The sequence below is a fragment of the Eumetopias jubatus genome, unplaced genomic scaffold, assembly GCF_037043125.1.
Source record: "Eumetopias jubatus isolate StellerSeaLion01/CBP00866 unplaced genomic scaffold, mEumJub1_p1.0 scaffold_14, whole genome shotgun sequence".
Taxonomy (NCBI): domain Eukaryota; kingdom Metazoa; phylum Chordata; class Mammalia; order Carnivora; family Otariidae; genus Eumetopias; species Eumetopias jubatus.
The window spans coordinates 37,480,586-37,490,716 of NW_028274820.1; the positions used below are offsets into that span (position 1 = coordinate 37,480,586).

Here is a 10,131-nt window from a genome sequence, read left to right on the forward strand (position 1 = left end):
ATGGTCCTGGGCTAAATCCCAGAAGAGAAGATCAATTGTATTAAATAATTCATCGGGGCACCTGGGTGGCTCAGTCGTTAAGCGTTTGCCTTTAGCTCAGGTCATGATCCCAGGGTCCTGGGATCGAGCCCCGCCTCGGGCTCCCTGCGCAGCGGGAAGCCTGCTTCTCCCTCTTCCCACTCCCCCTGCTTGTGTTCCTGCTCTCTGTCAAATAAATAAATAAATCTTTAAAAATTCATCAACACTCAGGGCCTCATGAATTCATAAGGGTATATCATACTAGATTTAATTTATTTCCTCCTTTTAGTAGGAGTGGATCAGAGAAATGTAGTTCACAAAGTATTTGGATTTTAGCAAGACATATGAAAAATCTCTTATCCTTATATTAATTATCTACTCAGCATCCAGGAGTACCAAGCACAATAGTAGGCTCTCAAATAAATGTTTGCTAAATAAATGATAACCCCTTGTAAACAGGAGAGGTAAAGGAATATACCGGATGAGTCAGGATCCAAAGTAACTTCTTAGCAAAATATCACTTGAATCAAACAACATGAAATTATTGGGAAGTTTTAAAATTCTTCACTTAGCTTTAAAAAAGTTTTAATCTACTAGGTGTAAAAATTGTGGCCAAACAACAGTATGTATGAAAAAGACTGGGTCAATTCCTAACTCGCTATCAGTCAAGCTGGGATTGCTATTAGGCTGACAGAACTGAAGTTTCATGAAACTAGTGATATATATTGGCTAATTGAATTTTAAATTAAAAAAAATAAATTCTAAGGGAAGATAGCCACCATGTAGTTAGCAATAGTACTCAAGATTCTAAAGAAGGAAGAAAAAAGTATGATTTTCTGGGTTTAAAGCACAAGGAAAGGCAATAGGTAGTTGAAACCCCTGTAAATTAGTTGTTTCTAAATGACAGGTGTGAAGGCTTAAGTGTAAAAATTAACCTCCAATGTGAGATATAATACCAAGACAATAAATTAGCTAGGTTTCAAATTCTACAGAAACCAAAGAAAGTGAAGATTTAATTAAATACATATACACACACACACAAAACCAGATTGCCAAGGATGTGTGAATATGCAACTTAATGTGTAAATTTAGAACAATCAAAAAAAGAGATTGAACGCATTAAAAAAAAGGAACTGAAGTTTCACTTGGAAAAGACAATTTTGATCAGAAATTCTTAAGCTTCAGTGTGTCTAATACATGGAGTGAATGATCTGGATGCTTGGCTCCCACTTGCAGATTTTTAAATGTACCTAGGGTGGTACCCAGGAATCTACATTTTCAATATGAATCTTTAGGTAATTCTGATGGTGAAGATACTCCTACCATATTAGGAGTAAGAGGTACACAGCCAAGATAAACTACAGATTTTGTGGGCCCAATACAAAGAAAACATGGGACGCTCACTCAAAACATTTTTAAGTCAGTTTTAGCAGAGCATTAAACTAAGTGTAGGGCCCTGTGACAATGCGTAGGTGGCATACCCATAAAGCCACTTATTATGCCCTGAGGTAATGATCTGCCACCCCCATTAGATTAAATTTAGTTTAAATCTAATTAAATTTAAATTTAATTAAATTTTATTTTTTCTGTCAAAACTTTTTGTTGAAAAACAAATTACTTAAAATACTACTAATGAACAATGTTTTGTTTGCCTATTTTTCCTTATGGTTAGACTACAAACTAATGTTTCAGCTGTCCAGAAGCTCAAATAAATATGTAAGATATGAAATCAGGTACATCTTTCTAATATATCAAGTTATTCTGCAGCATAATCCTCTTCCATACCAAGACCAAGATTACAGGTTTTGTTCTGTTTTATTTTTTTAAAGTAATACATTTGGTAGGAATGGATTTTTTATTTGTATTATTACAGACCAGTTTCTCTCTCAAAAAGATTAGCTAATATCTAAGACCATGACTCAAACTTTCAAATAAGAATAGAAAGACAACTTTTTTTGAGCCCAAAAAGTAAAGGAGCCTAAGAATAGTTTTTATAGGTCACTGCTTGCTTTCAGTTAAAAAAAAAACCAACCAAACAAACAAAAAACCTCATACTTTTGGATCTTTTAATAGCTTGTACTTTTTAGGTATTGGCAAAGCTTTTTTTCCTCTTAAACATCTGCTGACATGTTAAACTAGCTTAGTTTACCAAAGTAAAAACCTTTTCTGTGGTACACCTCAAAAATTAGTCACCCTACAATGTAGTGTGTTTGAATTAAGGAGAATGTTAAACAGATGTATACGGTTAAAATAATTAGTGTGGTCTCTATAAACAACTTCTGTTCAGGGATTTGTATGTAGAGCTAACGTTTACTTCAGAATAAACATTAACAAACAGGGAAGGAAGAGAATCAGAACTTTCACAGAGCTGTACTTGACCATATCTTATAGACAAAGCGAATTACAATGCGTGTAAGAAAAACAAAGTATTTTTTAAAAGTTGATAGTTACAAATATGGTACGTAACAATTTTCTACTTTATTTCAGTACAATTTTCAACGTACAGTCTACTATTTTTCAAGGTATTTGAAGACTTAAAACAACATTTCTATTGACTACTTGCAAACAGTAAAATTTAAGTAAAATGCTTACATTCTTATTTTGAAAACAAAAATCAGGTAAAAAATGGTGGGTGCAAGTTCTGCTCTCTGTTGCAATCTCACTTCAGATTTACTATTCCTTTTCTTCTTTGCGTCTGTCCTTCTTTTCTTATTTTCCATGGTCTCTTCTTCATCTTCAACAATCCCGTCCCCTTGGTATTTGTCATGAGTCCATTTTGGACTGCTACCTGATTTTTTGAAGTTAAAGCGCCCTCTGCCACGTTGAAAAGTACCACGACCTCTTCCTCTTTTGGCCCAATAATCCACACCATCATCTCTGTCATCATGCAAGAAGTACTTCTTGCTCTTTGGGGTATATTCTGGATCCCATTCCTCTTCCTTCGGTCTCTTTTGAAAAGTAGTATTTGAGTTGTTTGGACCAGTATTTGTCCCAGCAAAAACTCCTCTGGCTCTTCCTCTGCCTCTAATTCGAAAAAAGGTTCCTCGTGGTCGGCTAACTCCTCCAAAGCCTGAGTATTCTTTCAGTTCATGGTGAGTTTTAAATTCTTCTTCTCTTTCCTTCTTACTCTCCTTTTCTTCTCGAGAACTGGGAGAAGAAGGTGATGCTGAAGAGGATGAAGATCGAGAATGATCTTGCTCTCTACTGTTATGTTTACTGTCATCTTTGTAAGATTTGTATTCCTTGTAATCTTTTGGAGTTTTTTCCTGCTTTCTTGATCCACTGGATTCCCTGGAGCCCTTGGAATCCCCCCGTTCTTTACTTCTTTCTTTTCTCCGACGATCAATGTCATGCCGAAGATCAGCAGAATCACACCTTAGTTTTTTATCTCCCTTTTGATTTTCTTCTTTAAAAACTCTCTCTTCCCCTGCTAAACGAGTATGCTTCCTCAGGGCACTTGGAGAGATGTCAATTCTCCTGTGTATCTCAGGGCTCTTTTGCCTGGTACTATGTTCTTTGGTGGCTTTCTGATACGAAGTGAACCTCTCGTTTAGGGTCACTGCAGCTGATTTGAGGTATTGCTCTTTAACATGATGAATCAAGGACACAATGTGTTGAATAAAAGACTCTGAAGTGCTTTTGCTGGCCTGTGGCAACTTAATGTGGTCAAAGATGGATCGGAATTCTTGTTCCTTCTTGACAGAATGGACAAGTGTACTAGCAAGTAGCCTGTCTTTAGTCAAGGAAGCAGGTCTGTTAGAATCATCAAGAGGAACAGGTGCCATTTTGAGTTTGACTTCAGGACGATGAGAATCACTGGCTATCATTTTGATCCTAAGTGGGCTCTCCTCTCTGAAGGTAGACTTTTCTCGTGCATCCAGATTCTTGTGTAGAGGGGGACTGTAATCAAAGAGGTCTTTGAGCTTTTCAGACTTTACCTGCTCAGGTGACTGAGTTTCTTTCTTTACTGTTATTCTCTCAGAACTTTTGTCGTCTTCCTTGTGCTTATCTTTTGCAGTGCTAGGCCTTTCCACTACGTAGCCAGTCTCTTTAAGTTTATAATTTTTTTCTTCTCTAAATCCATCACTTTCTCTATTGCCTTTCAATGAAACTTTGGACTTGTACTTGGGTCCTTCCTCCTCAGTATTCCGGTGAGATGTAGTAGCAAAATTTTTACGCTGATCTGCAAGGACTGACTTCCTGAACTGTCTATAATCCTCTGTCTCCTCTGTGTCATCCCCTTCTGAATCATTAAACTTTTGTTTTCCAGACTCTTTATCACTAAAGTAACCTAGCGCTTCCTGATCTTCCCATTCTCCCTCTGCCCTCCCTTTCTCTGATCCTTTCTCCTTTGGAGCCTCTTTATCCCTGGTATTACCCCTATCAAGTAGGAATACTCTAGACTCTTCATCTGTGAACCTTTTTAAGAATTTTCCTGTCTTCGCAGTTTCCTGATCTCCACCATCAGGATAAAATGAAGAACATCCCCTAGCCTCATCTCTTGGAGCATTCTGTGGTGTGATTGTCTTTGCAGGGCTTCTTCGTGAAGGGATGTGAATTGGACTATTCTGAGAAGGACTGTACCGACTAGATCCATTTCCAACAGAACCAGATCCAGACCTTTCAGGACTATGCTGAATGGAATGTGAATGCTGAGAGGGGGTGTTTTTTGCAGAGTGGACTGTACTGAGCATGGGGGCATCAGAGCAAGATGAATTCTGACTAGGTGGTGTAGCAATTGGTGACGGACTATGAGGTGATCTAGAACTATTATCATAAGCTGAGAGGCCAGGACAAATATCACCAGATGTGGCTGATGATTTGTTAAACTCATCAATAGATTCAGATGGGTCATGTTCAAATGTATCTTTCGGCTCCTCCTGTGATTTACTTTTCAAAGGACTCTCTTCTTGGGGCTCCCCTTCAGCTTTTTTGGTTTGTTTTTCCTGAGACCCTCGTCTTTTAGAGACAGGAGATTTGCTATATGGGGATGAAGAACGAGAAGAGGATGATCTTGGAGACCTAGATCTATATGACCAGCGAGATCTGCTTCGGGATTTTGAGAAGAAACGGATCTTCTTTTTGGGCTCCTGGAACGTAAACGACCTCGTCCAGGACTCCTAGAGTGTCTTCTATTCCAGACAGGTCTATAACCACCTCGATGATATCTACCTCCTCCTCCTTGATAATACCCTCTGCCCCTTCCTCTGTACCCATAAGGTCGTCTCATTCCTCTATTATTTCTGTAATCTTGGCAATAATCTCTAGAATAAATACGACCTCTACTACGAGATCTTGAATATGTCCTGGAACGAGACCTAGAACTGTATCTCTTCTTTCTAGAATGTGATCTTGATCTTGATCAAGAACTAGACTGTGATCTAGACTTTGATCTTGAAGAATGTGATCTAGAATTGGAGCGACCCATTTCTTTTCTCCTTGGGTTTTATGCAGGATTAAACAGTCAAGTGAAGTCTTTAAGATACTGTAAAGTTCTTCCTGGAGAAAATGTTCTGAGAAATTAAACTCTAAATTCAAATTCCTGAAACGCCGAAAGCACCGTTCCCGGGACTTATCTCCGTTGTAACGACACAGCGGCCATTTCCTGACTTAAGAACGGGAGGAAAACCATAGAGGTATCCTCGACGCGCTAGCTCGTCTCCGTCACTTCCCAAATTTAATTAAATTTTAATTAAATTTTAAATTAATTTAAAAAAATTAAAAACGCCACTTAATTTTAATTTACATTTAAATAGTCACACATCCACTTAAAAAAAAAAAATGGGGCGCCTGGCTGGCTTGGTTGCTAAAGCATGCGAAGACTCTTCATCTCAGCGTCCTGAGTTCAAGCCCCACCTTGGGTGTAGAGATCACTTAAGTTTTTTTTAGTAATAGCCACACATAGCTAGTGGTTACTGTTAACTGGACAGTGCAGCTCTAGCTCTAGAATGTTTTATTCCAGCCAGCTGCCCCAAAACAATCCTTTCTTGAGAGAAGGCAGCCAAGACGGCACTAGTCATCAGCCCTCCCCACACCTACCTAAAGAACCAAATTCCAGGGGCACCTGCTTGGCTCAGTTGGTAGACCACGTGACTCTTGATCTCAGGGTTGTGAACTGGAGCCCCATGTTGGGTATAGAGATTACTTAAAAATAAAACCTTAAAACAACAGCAACAACGAAATTAAATTCCAGTCATGAGAGGCCAGTGTCTATCCTGGTCTCAATTGAAGGACCCAAGTAGTGAGCCAAATTCAACTTTCATTCTGCACTATGGTATAGTACTATACAGAATGACCATGAGTCTAGAATGCTTAACAGTAGCATTAACTTGAGAAATAAAGACTGAGTGCAGGCTCTGGCATCAGACTTACCTGAGTTCTAGTTCTGCCTCCACTAGAAAAGTCCACTGTAATTTTAGACAGTTTAAGACTTGGGTTTCCTCATCTGGAAGCATGGAAAATACCACCTACCTCATTGTTTTGAGAATTGAAGATAAACATAAACCACTTAGCACAGCATTTTCCAATGAAGAGCTCAATAAACATGAGTTGTTAGTAATTGAGTGTAAAATAGTAATCTGGTTACACTGGTGAATAGCTATAGCCTGAACTTTTGATCATAACTTTGCATCAAAGCTTTGGAAAGGAATGCAACTCATTTCTCTTTTCAAATAATTGCTAAGTATCTTCTTTGTAGGAGACTATATGGGATATGGGTCTGATCTAGTATTATATATTCATAACCTACAGACTTTCAGAGAATTGCTTTCAAATAACAAATTATGGTATTGAACACACATTTGGGTAGCAGACATTAATGAAAAGTTTCTTTAGGACGGGGAGAGAAGTTAGATTTTTAAAGTCTGCAAAACTTCCTTTTGAATGTTGTAAAACTCAGGTTGCTCAGAAAACAGCAAATAACAGAAGATAACATATTCAACATTGGTTAAATCTGCCAGATGGATTCTGGGTTGTCTGACAGGATTAGAAAGACAGGCCCTAGAAGTGCCTGAGGAACTCATGTCGTTTAAAATACACCTGGAGTAAAAGAAAACTGAATTAAGTCTACAATGAGATTCTTAGGGTGGTGCCTAATACTAGTACAGCCCCAATAATGAGGCTGTTAGGAGGGTCTGAACTAAAAGTAATTTCCTCAGTCTAAAGACATTCTCAGAATTCTCAGTCAGGACTGCTTGTTGTCATGCCTGAGACAAAATATAGACAATTACTTTTTAAGGTCTGTCGGGGCAATCAGGGCAAGGAATCCCCCCAAACCTGTTAATTTTAATAAACACTCGCCATGTGCTATTTCTTCAACATCTAAAGTATCTTCTGTAGCTCTATCAATCCCCTGCCTCTATGGGTTTTGTGCCAGAAAACTCAGGGAACTGGTCAGAGTAAATCTTTAGTTTGAAATCTCTTATCAAATTTCAGACTTAACAGAATCAGTACTTGGTTGGAACATAATCCTTTAGCACTCATGCTGTCACAGAAGTTCTCAAATTACTCTTTCCACATACACAAATATATTTTAGGATTAAAATATTTTAAAATATTAAATATTTCCAGTGTAAGTGCAGGGATCTTGTAAGTTCACTTGTGATCTATTTTTTTAAATGGTCAAAATATTAGAAATTAGAGAAACCCTATTTTGGGGGTTACAAAGAACTTGCTAATGTCAAGTCTATCAATGTTTCTATTTGATGGAATAAGGATGTTCAGGCAGTGTTGGATGTCTGGTCAGTACTTACAGTTCTTCACAGTATTACTGATGGATTCCACCAGTTTCTTCAGAGTCTTCTGGTCCATGCCAAGTGTGGCTTTAACACAGTGCACAATCCTCAGATACCCTAGTTCCAAGCCTATGTGTCCTGGGTTGCCACTGATTCCAAAGTTCACTACTCTATGCCCAACAGAACGTGACCATGGCAACATTCCAGCAACCAAACAGAAGGTTCTCAAGTGAATGAAAAAATATGCAGCCATGGTTGTTACGTAAACTCAGTACAAATGCAGTGATTTCATTAATGTTATTGTGATCTGAAATATTACAGCAATCCCAACATCTGTTTTCTTTAGGGCTAAACACACCACTTAAAGTGGTATTTGATATTACTGTCATTTATTTTTCCTTAGCACAAACTGTATAGTTGAAAATGTTTCCTTCCTATCTGAACACATAAATGAGAAATTAGATTATAAAGACCTTATCTTTACACTGAAATAAAGTATTTTTCCAGGCTATAAAAAGCTCCTTCAAATATTATAACCTCCTTCAAAAACTCTAACTAAGGGGTGCCCGGGTGGCTCAGTTGGTTGGGCATCTGGCTCTTGGTTTCGGCTCAGGTCATGATCTCGGGGTTGTGGGATCAAGCCCTGCAATGGGCTCCGCACTCAGTGGGCAGTCTGCTTGAGATTCTTTCCCTACGCCACACCCCCTGCTTGTGTGCACTCTCTCTAAAATGAATAAAGAAACCTTAAAAAAAAATTAGAAAATAAAAACTTTAACTAAGCACCCTCTCATGATCTCCAAAGAGAGACTTTAATCTGGGAGCTCCTAGAGAAATGTAAATCCCCATTTATACCCCTCCAACTTGTATCTGACTAACTGTAAGAAAGCATGCTGTAACCATGCCAAAGCTGGCCAAAACGGCAACTGTGCTAACTCTCGTCTACTGTCAAATGCTAATACGGAGAACAAACATCTCCGAGTCTGTTTGCTGGCTTTCACTATGGCAAGGCATGAAAATGTACTAAAATGATTTTTAGAATTTAGGACACTACATCCTTATAAATTTTAAATAAAACATAAAAATGAACTTTAAAATAAGACAAACACATCTGGAACAAAAAATCTTTCCCAGAACTTTTCTTTAGGAAATACCAGATGAGTGTTCATTGATTTTAAGTTGAAAACTGGCAATGTTTTAAAAGAGTGAAACCTGTCACTTAAATCTGAAGAGTAACTGTTCTCGATTTCTCTGAGGTTAGTCTACTGTTCTTCATGAAATGAAAGATTATTAGGCAACAGGCTTTTAACACACCCCGACTGAAGGAATATGAACCCATATTCTGGATAAAGTAAATTCAGGACACTCTTATGGTATTTAAAATACCTAAATATACCAAGGGCAACCAAATGAATCCAAAAAGTACCGGTATAAATTCAATTTTTTGATTCAGACACTCATCAACTTTGTTGCAGTTACCTTGGCATTATTATCCAAATAACACGCCCTGTGTTTATAAAACTGGTGTAAAATTATTCAAGAAAAAGCATGGTCTGCTGGAAGGAGGAAGTTAAGAGATGTTAGTAATTTGCATATAACATTACCTGGTCAAATTTTCTTCCCATACCTTATTAGAAAGAAGACTGTTAAGGCTACCAGCAGAGGAAGAAAAGGGGAACCCTCCTACACTGCTGGTGGGAATGCAAGCTGATGGGCAGCCACTCTGGAAAACAGTAGGGAGGTTCCTCAAAAAGTTGAAAATAGAGCTACCTGACAACTCAGCAATTGTACTACTAGGCATTTACCCCAAATATACAAATGTAGTGATCCAAAGGGGCACCTGGCACCCCAATGTTTATAGCAGCAAAGTCCACAATAACCAAACTATGGAGAGTCCAGATGTCCATCGACAGATGAATGGATAAAGATGTGGTATGTATACGTACACACACACACACACACACACACACACACACACACACACACAGACACACACACGAGTATTACTCAGTCAACAAAAAATAAAATCTTGCCATTTCCAACAATGTGGATGGTCCTAGAGAGTATTATGCTAAGTGAAATAAGTCAATCAGAGAAAGACAATTATCATATGATCTCACTCATATGTGGAATTTCAGAAACAAAACAGAGGAGCATAGGGGAAGGGAGGCAAAAATAAAACGAGGAAATCAGAGAGGGAGACAAACCATAAGAGACTCTTAATTACAGAAAACAAACTGAGGGTTGCTGGAGGGGAGGGGGATGAGGGGTGGAGGGGTAGGGTGACAGGGTGATGGACATTAAGGACGGCACGTGATGTAACGAGCACAGGGTTTTATATACAACTGATGAATCACTGAACTCTACCTCTGAAACTAATATT

The 10,131-nt window shown here is 38.3% G+C and overlaps 1 pseudogene; it reads right to left on the minus strand.

Moving 5' to 3' along the window:
- Positions 1–2,691: 2,691 nt before the first annotated feature.
- LOC114221612 (bcl-2-associated transcription factor 1 pseudogene) lies at positions 2,692–5,649 on the minus strand (annotated as a pseudogene).
- Positions 5,650–10,131: the final 4,482 nt, after the last annotated feature.